We start from the raw sequence: 13,096 nt of genomic DNA on the forward strand, positions 1-13,096 counted from the left end.
GGCTTGGCCAATCTGAAGCCAGGAGCCAGGAGCTTCTTCCAGGTCTCCCATGTTGGTGCAGGGACCCAAGCACTTGGGCCATCTTCCGCTGCTTTCCCAGGCCACAGCAGAGAGCTGGATTGGAAGTGGAGCAGCCGGAACTTGAACCGGCGCCCATATGGGATGCCAGTGTTGCAGGTGGCGCCTTAGCCTGCTATGCCACAGTGCCAGCTCCAGGGAGGGTGTGTGTGTGAGTGTGTGTGTGTGTGTATGTAATCAATTAAAGATCCTCACAGGAAAGGCCATGAGGAAATTCTGCCAGCAGCTGCCTTTGGACGTGAACTTGAACTCTTCCCTAGACCTGAAAGTGTGTTGAATTGCACGATCCAGTTCCCTAAAATCTCACCACTACCCCCAAGCCTGTGTTTACATGTACAAGGGGTCTTCCAAAAATTCATGGATAATTTGAATGAAAACAAAAGTTCGTTTGGGTACAAAAAATTTTGTTTTACATCCACGCCTAGTATTTTCAAAGCACCTGTTTTCCATGAGCTTCTATAAGACCCCTCCTGCACACTCTCCCTGTTGGCTATCTCCCTGGGGAGCCCCGACTGACACCACCACCAACGTGGTGGCTGGAGGAGGGGGACACAGCCCACTCCTCTCCCGGGCTCCCGCCCCATGCATCTGTCCGTCAGTGCACCCAGGGGTGACCAGAGCCGGCTGACAGCCTGGCGTGGACAGAGGCAGTAACCCAACAGCCACACAAATGAATGTCTGAGTGCCAAGCGTGGCGAAGGCATTGTGGGGGGCGGGGGAGGGCAGAGGGGTGGGGGGGCGGGAGAGGAAGCATCTCCAAGGACCCTGGCTGGCCAGGCAAGGGAGCCAGCTCTGCAGGGTCACAGACTTCAGAAGCCGAGTGCGAGGGGTAGGACAGAAGATCAAGACGTTCCCAGGTGAGAACAGCAACTTCCCAGTGTGGCCTCCCGGGCCCTGCTGCCCCCTGAGCATAGCCACCCATGTCGCCACCCGCGCCATCCTGCCTGCCCTGGCCCCTGGTCCCCCTGGAAAACGCCCAGTCACGCGTCAAACCTCGGCTCAAAAGCCACCTCCTCCCTGAAGCCTGCCCTGGCCACCGGCTCTCAGAGCCGGCTACTGTGCCCTTGACGGCAGACATAGCTGGGCCATGACCCTTGTCCCTCTTGATAAAAAGAACTCTGGCCGGCGTCGTGGCTCACTTGGCTAATCCTTCACCTGCGGCACTGGCACCCTGGGTTCTAGTCCTGGTCAGGGCACCGGATTCTGTCCCGGTTGCTCCTCTTCCAGTCCAGCTCTCTGCTGTGGCCCGGGAAGGCAGTGAAGGATGGCCCAAGTGCTTGGGCCCGGCACCCACATGGAGACCAGGAGGAAGCACCTGGCTCCTGGCTTTGGATCGGCGCATTTGGAGGGTGAACCAACGGCAAAAGGAAGGCCTTTCTCTCTGTCTCTCTCTCTCTCACACTGTCTAAATCTGCCTGTCCAAAAAAAAAAAAAAAAAAAAAAACAACTCTGGTTTTCTTTGGATGCCAGCACCCCCAGCTCCAGCTATGGCATTGGCTTAACCCAGTCGTAGCTGTCCTTTGTCCAGCCTCCCTCGCAGTTAGAGGCAGCCATGAGACCCGGTTCTTCCCAGCAGGAATCCATGGGAGTGAAGGTAAGATTGGAAAACTTTTCCCTTCCATCCACTCTTCATGATTTAAAAATATATGTGTGTGTGTGTGCGTGTGTATATATATATATATATATATATATATTTGAAAGGCTGACTTATGGGGGAGAGGAGACAGAGAGAGACTCCATCCACTGGTTCACACCCCAAAAACAGCTGGATCCCAAAACTCCATCTGGGTCTCCCATGCGGGTGCAGGGGCCCAAGCACTTGGGCCATCTGCTGCTGCTTTCCCAGGCGTATTCGCAGGGAGCTGGATCGGAAGTCGAGCAGCTGGGACTTGAACCGGCACCCATACTGCATGCCGGGGTCTCAGTGGTGGCCGCAGCGCTGGCCCCGTGGCCTCTCTTTTTATCAAGCCACTAGGATTCAATCATGAGCTCATCTTCCTCACCTCCCAAAGACCCTCCTCTTAAATTCCCAGCCTGTTAATGCCCCCTTCACCCTCACCGTGGGGAACGAGACCAGCATGGACAAACCCTGTTCCAGCTGCGGCAGGCTGTGGATAAGCCCGCCCAGGGGAACTGGCACGAGGCATGAGGACCGGCATCATCCCCACGAAATGAGGTCACCCGGAGCTCAGGAATGTGCTCTAGAACATTCCGCTCCCGGGCCCGCACTGTGGGCTTGGTCAGTTCCCCTTGTGGCTCCAAGACAGCTGTGCAACCTCAGGGAGTCACATCCAGATACAGCTGCATGCAGCCACGAGGGCGGGGAGGGGGGCGGCCGCTTCTCCACCTCCATTCTCTTAGGAGCCGGCGGCCATTTCTCCGCAGGCACACAGCAGAACCCCGCACCTGTTTCCTGGGCTACAACGGGGTCACGTCGCCGTCGAGGAGAAGGGACCTCATCGTCGGGGCCCAGCCGGAGTAACAGCTGACAGTGACAGCACAGGGCGTGCCTGGACGCAGGTGGGAAGGAAATGGGGGGGGGGCTGGAGCTGGCTGGGGAGGGATTAGTGAGGGGCTCTGCACTGACTATCCTCGCCCCCGTCCATCTTCGTCACCTTTCTGTTCATTCATTCATTCATCCATCCATTCATTCATTCATTAATTCTCCCGAATAGTTATTGAGCACCTACTGCGTGCTTGGTACTCTGTCAATCCTATAAATAATCTCATTACCATTTTTAAAAGATTTATTGATTTGTTTGAAAGGCAGAGTGACACAGAGAGAGAGAGGGAGAGGGAGAGCTCTTCCATCTGCTGGTTCACTCCCCAGGTGGCCACGACAGCCAGGGCTGGGCCAGGCCAAAGCCAGGAGCTCCATCCAGGTCCCACATGGGTGCTGGGGCCCAAGCACTTGGGCCACCTTCTGCTGCTTTTCAGGTGTATCAGCAGGGAGCTGGATCGGAAGTGGAGCAGCCAGGATTTGAACCCACACCCATACGGAATGCCACAATAACCTGCTGCACCACAACACAGGCCCCATCATTTCTGTTTTTTTTTTTTTTTAAATACTTTATTTTATTGTTTATTTGAGAGGCAGAGTTGCAGACAGAGAGAGGGAGAGGCAGAGAGAGGTCTTCCATCTTATGGTTCACCCCCCAAATGGCCACAACGGCTGGAGATACGCCAATCCGAAGCCAGGAGCCAGGAGCTTCTTCTGGGTCTCCCACGCAGGTGCAGGGGCCCAAGCACTGGGGCCATCTTCCACTGCTTTTCCCAGGCCATAGCAGGGAGCTGGATCCGAAGAGGGGCAGCCGGGACTCGAACCGGCACCCATATGGGATGCTGGCACTGCAGCCACAGCGCCGGCCCCATCATCTCTGTTTTGATAAGGAAGACTCAGAGGCTCACAGGTGGCATCGGTTGAGTGGGTGGGACCTTGAGGCAGGGGTCTGAGCCCCCACGAGAGGCCTTTGTGGGAGCAAGGAGTTGGGTTCACTGACCCAAGTAGGTCTCAGTCTCCCTGGGCCCTTCCCAGCCCCGTGGCTTCCGTGCTTCTGTGGGAGGAGGGAGGGCCTCGGCAGGAGCAGAGGCTGTTCCAGCACCAGGCCCAGCCTCAGCTGCTGCCTGGGGCACTGACCGCACAAGGACACTCAGGTATGGGCATTTCCCAGGCACACTGAAGCTCCCCTCCCCCATCCATCCCGTCATGCCTCTCTGGCCCAAAGAGAGCCAACCCCAGGCCTCAAGCCCTGGGAAGCCAAGACAGCCCTGGGCACGGCACCTGCCCGGCTGGTCGGCCCTGCCTGGGGACAACCACACCCCCGGCTGCCCGGGTAAGTCTTTCCACAGCAAAGGGTCAGGACCACGGGGTCCCTAGGAGCTGGCAGCCCTGCTCCTCTGTCTCTCCTAGGGAAGCCTGGTTGGGGTCAAGGAGGGTGACGAGCAGGTCAGATGGAGCTGACGGTGAGTCTGGGGCCGGGGTGCAGCAGCTCTGAGCCTGAGCAGCTGGCTGGGCTCTATCAAGCCCCCCACCCCTGTCCCAGCCCTGGGTGGGGTGGAGCGGGGTAGCAGGGAAAGCCTTGCCCGGGGGTGCTGAGCCAAAGGCTCTCGTCCCAGTCTCGCCTTTGATTTTCTGTGCGACCTTGAGCTGGGTTTTCTCGTCCTGAAGTGAGGGGGTGGCTGGGAGGACCTGTCGGCTTCTGCCATGTGGGTGATCCGTGCTTTCAGTCTGTAGTGGGACCAGGTGCTGGTGCCCCCACCTCCGCCCCCTTCCATGGCACCTGCTCCCACCTTCATCCGTCGGCCATTTCCAGCCCAGGGCTGGTGACTTGGGATCGACTTCTGGGGTGCTGTGGCCACCCCGTGTCTGACCTGCGGGGGGCCCAGAGGGTATCAGCAGCTGACCGGAAGTGGGGCAGAAGTGCTGAGGCCACATAGCTGAGAGGCCTGTGCTTGCTACACAATTGCACTGGACCGGGGGTGGGGTGGGGGGGGTCTTAGCCAGCTGCAGGGAGTGGGGAGAGAGAGCCCAGTCTCATTTCCCCAGCTCTGTTCCCAGGACTGCCTGTGGGGTGAGACTGCAGATTCCCAGGCCCTGACCCTCTCTGCTGCTCTGGACAAGCTGGGAGGGGGTGAGGGAGACCCACCTGCAGCCTGGGAGACCTGGTTCCGGCGCTTTCCATGGGGAACGGGGCGGGGTGGGGGGGCACTCTTAGCTGCTTCGACCTGGAGACCTCAAGGCACTGGGTCAAACCAAGCGCTGGGGGTGGAGTTGGTGGTCACACTCTGGAGACCCAGGGTGTGGACAGCTTCGCGCCTGCGTCCGGAGGCCAGGCAGGGACACACCGGGCGCCTGCGTTCTCACGCGAATCACTGATCCCACTTGAAAAACACGTTTTGGGGAAGGAGGCCAGGGCTCCCTCTCTCCTGAATTTCAACATCGCCTTTTCCTGTTGGCAAGCCTGGAAGGGTCTACGCTGCCAAAAACATGACAGTAATCCCCTAAAGGTCCCCTGGGATCAGCAGGAGGGGCCGATCCGGTTTCCTTCCTTGAGGTAGGCTGATCCCGCCCCCGGCCCCGCCCCCGCTCCAGAAGCCTCTTTGAGCCTAAAGGTGGGCAAAGCTCCCACTCCTGCCCCCAAGAAATGCACTGAGAGCCACTTGGGAGAGAGACTTGCGAGAAAGTTTTGTTGTTAATTTTTTTCATTTACTTTTTTTTTTTTTTTTAATGATGATGATGATTTTTTGATGTATGTATTTGAGAAGCAGAGAGAGCTCTCCCATTTGCAGGTTCATTCCCTAAATGCCCACAACAGCCCCTGGCTGGGGCCGAAGCTGGGAGCCAGGAACCCAATCCAGGTTGAGACATCACTGTTGCCCCCACCCCAATCCCCCCACCCCGCAAGCTGGAGTCGGGAGCCCAGGCCTTCTGATGTGGGATTCAGTCGTCTTAACCACTAGCCCAACGCCCCGACCCCATTGACTTTTTTTTAAAGACTGAGAGGGACAGAGAAAGACACAGACAGCAGGATCTCCCATTCCCCAGACGCCCGCAACAGCCAGAGCCGGGTGACGGCAAAGTCCCGGAGCCCAGGACTCAGTCCAGGTCTCCCACGTGGGTGGCAGGGACCCAGGCACTTGAACCATCACCTGCTGCCTCCCGGGGTGCGCGCTAGCAAGGAAGCCGGGAGCCCTGGCTCGGACCCAGGTGCTGCGACATGCGACGCGGTGTCCCAAGAAGTGTGGTGACCACTGTGCCAAACGCTCACCCCTCCACCCAAGCAGTGTGGTGACTCACCCCTCCACTGCCTCCTGACGGAGCGCGAGTCCCCTGCGTGGCTGAGCTCTCTGGCTCTCCCAGCTTTGGCTGAGACATTCCCACACAGACCCGTAAGTCAGACAGTCCTTCGTGGCCCTTGCCTTGGGGATAACTGGTCGACCTACTTCTTCCCTCACACCCAGACCCCACGAATTCATATTTAGAGATTGCAATCCAATCTTGGCTGACATTTCCCTCTCCTCCACTCAGCGGCAGGGGGAGGAGGGTGCTCGAGTCACCCCCATTGCCCAAGTGAGAACAGCTTGTCCAGCCAGGGGCAGGGCCAGACCTCCGTGAGGTTGCATAAGCTGCGGGATCCCCAAGCTTGTGGAAGGAAGGACCACACCCTGCCTCCTGTATCCCGGTCCCGCAGAGTCGCCCTCTGGCAAGTCTAAACTATTTGGGTGGGAAAAGGATGGCGTCTGTATCAAACACACACAGAGGCTCTTCCCCCAGCCCCGCTCCCACCAAAACCATCCCGTCACAATGCGGTGCTGGTGGGACGATGACTGACACAGGCTCATGTCATGTCAGGTGTGCTCCGTCAGCACGCGTGGGTTCCAGGCGGACTGTTCTCTAAGGGTCTCGAGCTCCTAAGGATTTTGCAGGTCCCTGGGGGAGGTCCCAGGTCCACCCTCCCACAGAGCAGGAGACTGGGAACAGGCTGGGTGAGTGTTCATGTCGCTGTCACCACAAGCCACCCACCTCTGGCTGTATCTGCTAAAATTTATTTATTTGAAAGAGTTAGAGAGAGAGAGAGAGAGAGAGGTCTTCCCTCTGCTGGTTCATTCCCCAGATGGCTACAACGGCCAGAGCTGAGCTGATCAGGAGCCAGGAGCTTCTTCCAGGTCTCCAATGCAGGTGCAGGGGCCCAAGGACTTGGGCCATCTTCTACTGCTTTCCCAGGCCATAGCAGAGAGCTGAATTGAAAGTGGAGCAGCCGGGACTCAAACCGGTGCCCATATGGGATGCCTGCAGGCGGCAGCTTTTTCCTCTACGCCATAACGCTGGCCCCCATATTCTTTTTCTTGAAGGAGCACCCAGGATGCATCAGGCCCCACAAAACTTGCTTCAGGCCTGCCAGGGCCTCTTGGGGGGTCCATGGCATGAATGGGAAGTGGGGGGGGGGGCGAGACAGCCGTACCTCCCTCCATCTCTCCCTGTCCTGCTCCCACCTGGGCGGGTCGTCCCTGCTGGCCTAGAGTGAAAGTTGGAGTGGGTAGGTTTATCTTTGTTTATCTGCAGAGGCGGATGGCAGGCAGGCCTAGGAGCTCGCCTGGTCATCTCTGCCAGGGGGGATTAGACACTCACATTCTAGAAGGTGGGCGTTCCCCGAGGATGCATTTCAGCTCAAAAGAAAACCTAAACCAGTCTGAGATCTCTGAGCTCCCCCCACGAGGCACCAAGCTGCGGTCACGGGGTGTGTGTGTGTGTGTCTGTGTGTGTGCAGAGTCTGGAAGCTTCCAGAGGCTGAAGAGGAGATGCCGGCCCCTGGGTGGGGGCAGGGCTGTTGGAGCAGCTGTTGCATAAAGTGGGAGCCTGAGGGTGGTGGAGAGGTGAGGCATGTGCAGAGACCAACCTCACACAGGGGTTTGGGCACCAGGGAGCCTGGTGACCTGGTATGACCCAGGAGAGCATCTTGTCAGGTCAAGTCCCTGCGTTTGGGCCAGGTCGACCTCACTGAGATGTTTTCCTTTTTCAAAGATGTATGCAGGGACCGGCGCTGTGGCGTAGCAGGTAAAACCACTGCATGATGTGCCAGCATCCCATGTGGACACCAGTTCAAGTCCCAGCTGCTCCAATTCCGATCCAGCTCTCTGCTGTGGCCTGGGATAGCAGTAGGAGATGGTCCAAGACCTTGGGCCCTGCACCCATGTGGGAGACCCAGAAGAAGCTCCTGACTTCGGGTCGGCGCAGCTCTGGCTGTTGCAGCCATCTGGGAAGTGAACCAGTGGATGAAAGACCTCTCTCTCTCTCCCCCTCTCCCCCTCTCCCCCTCTCCCTCTCCCTCTCCCTCTGCTTCTAGAAAGAGAAAGAGAAGGAGAGACAGAGATCTTCCTCCATCTGCCAGTTCACTCCCCAAATGCCTGCAACAGCCAGGTGCTGGGTCAGACCAGAGCCAGGAGCCTGGAACTCTGTCTGGGAGACCCATGTAGGTAACAGGGACTCAAGCACTCGAACCATCATCTGCTGCCTCCCCGGGTGTGCATTCTAACCCAGGAAGCTGGATTGGAAGTGAGGAACTGAGACTTGAATGAGACTCCTCCAGTATGGTATGCAAGGAGCCAGGAACTCCACCTGGGTCTCCTGTGTGGGCAGCAGGGGCCCAAGTAGTTGCATTAACAGAGGGTGGACTTGAAGCAGAGTAGTCAGGGCCTGAAATGGCCCTCCCACAGGGGAGGCAGGCATGCCAAGCTGTCACTGTTTGTCTTCAGCTTGGATCCATGGCTTGTTAAAACACAGAGGGCTGAGCCCAACGCCCCAAGGTGGGAGATTTGGGAAGGAGCCTGAAATCTGGCATCGCCAACAAATGCCTAGGTGGCACCGATGCTTGGATAATCACTGAACTAGGGCAGCCCCTGGACAGCAGGGGAGCAGCTCTCGTGGGCTTGATTCCTGCTGGATGACTGCTCACAGGCACACAGCAGGTGCAGTCTGGGTGCCAGGCAGGCTCCTGTTCAGATGGCCAATCACAACAGGTACAGGTTGCCGTGGCAACAGGCAGCAGCAGGCAGGTGATGGGGAGGCAGATCCTAGGCCGTGGGTTGCAGGTGGATGAGATTGTGGGGGACAGAGGGAGAAGAAGGTGTGTCTTTTCAGTCTCCCCCCACCCAGAGGATACCCTCCCATTTCCTCCGGAGCTTGCCCTGGCTCCCCACGCTCCGTGCAGAAACCCAGGGAGGGTTTAAGCTTTGATTGCATAACAGAGAGAGGAACAAAGGGAGGGGGTGGGGGCGGAGAGGGAAGAAGGGATCCTGAGCCCGGGAACCACGTGCACGAGGCCACTCCACGTGCATCGACCCCAGCAGATCCTGGGCCCCTACACCCGGGTCCAATTCCCAGCACTGCCAGGATCCACCCAAGGTCACACAGCTGGCTGAGCCTTGGCCTCAGCAGCCGGGATCAGAAAACCTGATCCGTTGTTGCTAAAGGCCCTGTTTGTTCTCCGAGCCGCCTCAGGAGAACTTTGGACGAGGTGGAGAGGACCCAGGCCTGTGCGGGAGACAGGGACGAAGGTGTGGAGGTGGGATTGCACCATCACAGCAGCTGGCCCCTCCTCTCAGCTTTGGAGCCAGCTGAGCCACAGGGCTCCCGATGAAGCTCGTTTAAAACACAGGCTTTCATGGGCAGAGATCCCAGCCCAGCGGCTGGGGGCAGGGTGTCCTGGGTACCCCCAGGTTGAACAACCCCATGATGGTTCTGTTGTAGGTGGCCAGCTGAATTGCCCTTTGACACACCCAGGATCTCCGCTTTCTGCCTGTCCAAGGGTACTTGCTTCCAGAAGTTTCTGGAAAAAAAATGGAATTCCAAGATACTTCTTTTTTGTACAAAAGAATTTTGAAATCCATGCTTAGATTTCTTTTCATAAAATGCATGTTCAAGAACTTTTTGAAGACCTCTTGTGGGCACAGCTTTCTTTAAAAAAAAAAATTTTATTGTATTTATTTGAAAGGCAGAGTTAGAGAGAAAGGGAGAAACAGAGAGAGAGATATCTTCTATTTGCTGGTTCACTCCCCAAATGGCCACAATGGCCAGGGCTGGGGCAGGTCGAAGTCAGAAGCCAGGAGCTTCTTCTGGGTCTCCCACATGGGTGCAGGGGCCCAAGCACTTGGGTCATCTTCTGCTGCTTTCCCAGGAGCATCAGCAGGGAGCTGGACCAGAAGTGGAGCAGCCAGGACTCCCACGGCACCCACATGGGGTGCCGGCACAGCAGGCTGCGGCTTTAACCTGATGAGCCACAGCGTTGGCCCCTTGCCCCAAACTCTGTTCAAAGGCCATCAGATGTCATCCTAGGTCCTATCTTGATATTGGGTGGCTGGCTCAGCCTCCGGGCTGATCAGGAGCTGGGTACTTGGAAAACAGAGCCAAGGCCTCTTACCAAGCCATGGCGTGGCCCTGCCAGCTGTGGGGCGAGCCGGCACCTGGTGACCGCCTCCAAGGATGTGCTGTCTGGGACAGAGCTTTGGGCACCAACGGGAAACCCCAAGGGGCTTTGGCCTGGCCCAGCTCCTGCTGTTGTGGCCATCTGGGGAGTGAACCATTGGATGGAAGACCTCTCTCTCTCTTTCTGTGTGTGTCTCTGCCTCCCAAATAAATCTTTTTTTTTTTTTTTTTTTTTTTTTTTTTTTTTTTTTTGACAGGCAGAGTGGACAGTGAGAGAGAGAGAGAGAGAGAGACCGAGAGAAAGGTCTTCCTTTGCCGTTGGTTCACCCTCCAATGGCCGCTGTGGCTGGCGCATCGCGCTGATCCGAAGCCAGGAGCCAGGTGCTTCTCCTGGTCTCCCTTGCGGGTGCAGGGCCCAAGCACTTGGGCCATCCTCCACTGCCTTCCCAGGCCATAGCAGAGAGCTGGCCTGGAAGAGGGGCAACCAGGATAGAGTCCGGCACCCCAAATAAATCTTAAAAGAGGTTGGGGCAGAGAAATGTTCTGTTTGCGGAGCCGTCACAGACACTGGGGTACACTCATCCAACAGGCTCAGGAGGCCCAGGGTCCCCTTAGGCATGAAGGCACACCTGAGGTTTGGCCAGCAGGGGTCGGGTGGGGTGGGGGTGTGGGGTTCAAGACCAGGGCTCCTCCCTCCTCCCCCATTCCACATTAAGGTTCCTCGTGGTTAGCCCCCTCCCAACCTACAGAAGACTCAGGACAAGGACAGGGTCAGGGATAGGATTTCTCTCTCATTTTGCTGATAAGAAAAACGGACTTCTCCAGGGAGGGGAACAAAGACTTCCGGTCAAGGTCACGGTTGCTCTCCTTGGAATGTGGCTGCTGGGAGACTCTGTGCTTCTGTGGCCACCTCACCCTGGTTGATTGCAAGAACCCTGCTGGTTGGCTCACCACGCACCCTCCCGGGACGCTCTCACAGGCGTCACACACCACAGCCCTTCATTGAAAAGGCACAGGGAGCCGCCGGTGCCACCGCCGACTCTCCCAAGCTGGCCTAACAGCGGCCCTCTCTGAGAAGTAGGGAGGCGACTCAACGGCGTGACATCTGTGTGTGAGTTGAGGGGAGGCGATATCAGGCCAACCTCCCTGCATGCTGAGTTGATCTGGGGTCCTCTCCTAAGAGGACAGCTCGCCCCCAACTCAGCCAGGCCGAGACTCGGCTCCTGCATAAGCTGGAGGCTGCAAAGTGTGACCTTGGTGCTTCTATGGCCTCCGTGAGTGCCTGGGTCTCAGGGAAGCAGGGCAGGGGCAGGTGACTGGACAGGGCCCTGAGGCTCCCAGCCAGAGGGGCTGCCTGGCTGTGGGGCATGGGGGTTGCTCCAGCGTGGAAAACAGCACCGTGGCAGAATGAACAGTTACTGCCCAGGGGCTGGGCCGGGTGCCCTGGAGAAGGAGGCTCTCCAAGGCAACAGAGAAGTGGGCTGGGTTTGGACACACTGGACAAGCCCGCTGGGAACGTGGCCTGGTCACGGGGTCAGCACAGAGCTGGGGGATCCTGGGCCCAGGCTCTTCACCTCCCTGGGTCCCTGCTTACTCTGAAGCAGAGTTCTCGGGACAGCCAGGGGACGGCTGGCGCAGTGCGTGGGGCCAGGTTGGTGCTCGGGGTCAGCTCCTCCTATTCTTGTCGCAAGCAGGAGGGAACTTTCCAGGACAGGCTTTGGGGGTTGGGGGGGGGGGGGCTGTGGCCGTCAGAAGAGACTGGTTCAGGGTAAGCTGGCATCGCGGGATGGTCCCTGTCTACGAACTTCTCCCAGGACAAGTGCTCGCTGGGCCAGGCCCTGATCTTGGTGCCTGTTGTGGGTTTCCCCCGACTTGGCCAGAGGGGAGTCTGCTAGGGGCGGGGCGGTGGATCTGCACTGTCCCTGCCTAAGGCGTCTTCAGGGCAGCCAGTCCTGCGCTGACGCTGGGTCCCACCTCTTCGTCCATTCTGTTCTGTGGGGACAAACACAAACCAACAGAGCCCTGGGCAGGACACCTGCAAACTTCCTCTCCTCCTGGGGCACCCACTGTCCCACCATGATCAGCATCCAGACCCCTAGCCAGGTGCGCACCCAAACCCAAGTCCGTAGCTCCAGCCCATTTCCCCTGAATCCTCCGTGGCTTTACTCAGCAAACACCTGCATTCGGCAGGACATGGGGTTCAGTAGGGAGACAGCAAGGTCGCTAACTCGGACCTCCTGTCCCTAAAGAATTGTGGATCAACGGGGGATGGGGGGCCATATGCGGAAAAGCGATTTAAAGTAGGACGTGCAGGGTGTAGACATTTGGCACAGAGGTTAGGACATCAAATCCCAGCTCTGCTCCTGACTCCAGCTTCCTGTTAATGCGCCCGGGAGGCAGCAAGTAATGGCTCAAGTACTTGGGTCCCTGCTACCCCCATGGGGGACCAGAATGAGCTTTGTTTTCTTAGCTTTGGCCTGGCCCCCAGCCCTGCTGCTGCAGGCATTTGAGGAATGAACCAGATGGGATGATGTCCCTGCCCTTCTTTCTGCATTTCGAACAAATAGATAAACATTTTAAAAAAAAACAAACAACAACAAAAAAAACAAGAAGTGGGAAGTACTCTGAGCAGGCAGCACCTTGGAGCATCTCTCCCGCAGGAACATCAGAGTGACCTTCCAGAGACAGAAAACACGGGGAAGGACAACACCCCCGCCAGCTCCGAGGAATTTAAGTGCCCGGCGCGTGCGAGGGTTTGGCCAGATGAGTCAGAGATCAAGCTGGACAGGTGGGCTGGTGCCTGGCTCAGACTGCCCGTGTGTCCCAAGCCAAGTTCCACTCATTCCACAGCCGGCGTCTCCCCACTGTTGCTTCGAGGACTGAAGAATTTGGCCTTCGCCCCGGCCGAAGCAGCCAGCCCAGCCAGTCTAGCGAAAGCTGGATGGCACTAAAGCCACGGTGGAATGGAAGGTCCACTGCTCCTCCCACTAAAAAAGACTCAAAGAAGACAGCTGCTGCCCCCAGGAGCCCAGGTAATCTTACCGATGGGTGGCTTTTGCCCTGGATACCAGGCACAACCTCAGAAACCATGGCAAC

This window comes from Lepus europaeus, chromosome 21 (genome assembly GCF_033115175.1).
Source record: "Lepus europaeus isolate LE1 chromosome 21, mLepTim1.pri, whole genome shotgun sequence".
Classification (NCBI taxonomy): Eukaryota; Metazoa; Chordata; class Mammalia; order Lagomorpha; family Leporidae; genus Lepus; species Lepus europaeus.